Source organism: Aplysia californica, unplaced genomic scaffold (genome assembly GCF_000002075.1).
Source record: "Aplysia californica isolate F4 #8 unplaced genomic scaffold, AplCal3.0 scaffold00024, whole genome shotgun sequence".
Taxonomy (NCBI): Eukaryota; Metazoa; Mollusca; class Gastropoda; order Aplysiida; family Aplysiidae; genus Aplysia; species Aplysia californica.
Genome location: NW_004797294.1, coordinates 145,666 through 148,118, shown reverse-complemented (window position 1 = coordinate 148,118; position 2,453 = coordinate 145,666).

The following is a 2,453-nucleotide window of genomic DNA, read 5'->3' as shown; positions in this document are numbered from 1 at the left end:
AAAGAAAGAAAGAAAGAAAGAAAGAAAGAAAGAAAGAAAGAAAGAAAGAAAGAAACAAAACAAAACAAAACAAAAGAAAATACAAAAAGCAGAGTCACCGTATACAGATTCAAATCGTTAGTGTTATTCCGCATTAACCCAACGCTATTCAACGTCTCGGGGTTTCCAAAAAACGTTTTTTTTAAACTCGAATAAAGACTTTAGAGACACCAGTGGGCATCTTGCAATACATGTATTAGACTATGTCTATAAATTACTATAATATGGTTGTGTTCTGTTTTGTTATTTCCTCCCTATAGGTTTTAGTTTAAGATTAATCAGTGTCTTAGATATAATAATAATATGGTTCTGAACACCCCCCGGGGCAGTGCCACTGACTGTAGTGTCTTTAGGCCATTCCCAAAGGAGGGACATTTCTCGTTCAAGCACTGTAGAATTGTAATCCGGCTGATTCATAATGTCACGCTCATAACTGTGCCTGATCTGCAACAGGGAACTGCTGCTTTTTCTTTCCTAATCCTTACTATTGTCATTTTCCTCTGCTTCTTTTGTATGTTTGTCACTCTTGTGACCCGCTATTTCCGGGGTGCCTTGATAGTAGAAGCTGACCTTGTGCTGTTGAAGCTAGAGAGGTGAGCAGAGTAAGTCTGATTCCCTGTAAGGACTTTTCTGTTGACACCCACCCCTTGGCGCTCATATGACCTTATGCAGTTGCGAGCGCCGTAACACTCTCTACTAAAAAAATGGTTCTGATTTGTAGACTCTTTCTCTTTAATTTTCTCAAAACTTCGAATATTGACTTAGGTGCTTGTAAAATGACGCTGACAAAAAAATGCCGCTCGAACGAGCAACTATCTTCGTTACGGTACAAAGTTTGTAAGTTGAGAACCTCGTTATTTTCAGACTGCCTCTAGGGCTTTGTTCCGCTTGTGCATCTTGAGATTGTGCCGCCTTATTTATATTTATGGACTAAGAAACTCGATCAAAAAGTCATCGTTGTTTGGGTCGGCCCATTTTCCGAGATAGATTACACCACAGAGCATGCTATTTTTTACTTGGGTGAAGCACAAGAACTTGATATGGTACAGTAGATGTTGTAGAGTTGTATGTAATTAACGAATAGGCTCTGGCGAGGAACTTGTACGGAAAACTGGTTGGATGGTGGAAGGTAAAGGTTCTTTTATTGTCTCTTTGTCGGTGTTGGGCGTATTAAAATTATTGGGCGGCAGTGCACGACCGGGCTCTATGGACGAGAAGCCCCTGGTTGAGATCTCTCCGATTATCGGTAAATCACCTCCTTATTTATCTAAATAGTTTTCATGGGGATACATTAGATCTATCATCTTCCTACGCTGGTTCTGATTTGTGGTGTTTCTCCACATCTTATTGTGGACTGTCGAGCTCGTAACCGTTGTGTCCTATGGAAAGGTATTCATTTATTCATTTATTTATTTATTTATTTATTTATTTATTTATTTATTTATTATTTATCTATCTATTTATTTATCTATTCATTCGTTTGTACATATTAATTAATTTATGTATTTATTAATTTATTAATTTATTAATGTATTAATGTACAATAATTAATTAATTAATAAAGTTTTCATTTATTTATTTATCTATTTATTTATATGTCTATTTATCTATTTATTTATTCCAGAAAGGGTGTGAGTTTGGGAAAAATGCCCTCGCGTGCCAGGAGGCAATCATGAGAACCTGCCACGGACATACTGCTGACGTCATGCACGAACTTCTTCAGCCAACGTTGGCGGAATTGTGCCGAGAAATGCCCGTTGTCGGATAGACCAGACAGTTTACCATACATATATATATATATATATATATATATATATATAGATAGATAGATATATAGATAGATAGATAGATAGATATATATGCAAAAACATTGGTAAATGCCCCTCTTCCCCACCCCACCCCATCCCCGCCCTTTTCCATTTTTGCTTAAAATACGATAGAAACGTCTTTCGCGAATGACGTCACGGAGACTCAAAAGTGACTTTACAGAGAGTAGTACATGTATTAGTAACCCTTGATGTGCTTACAAAGGGTAACGTTCGAAAGGGGATTAGGCGAAAGTTTTAGTTTTAGTAGAGGTTTTATGGCGCTCGCAACTGCATAAGGTCATGTAAGCGCCAGAAGATTAGTAGTGTTACAAGAGAGTAACAAATATAAAAAAGAAGAAGGGGAAATAAGGATGATAGATGTTCGATAGGAAAGAAGAAGCAAACCACACCAGAGCACACGCCAACCACCCACTGGCGAAAGTTTACTTTTACTGAAAGTTTATAACGTCTTGTACACTGGGAATTTGCAACACACAGGTGACAGTTTTCTCCCCGCTGCAGATTTAATTTTAATTAGCAAAAGTCTTTCACTGAAGAAGAAGAAGAAGAAGAAGAAGAAGAAGAAGAAGAAGAAGAAGAAGAAGA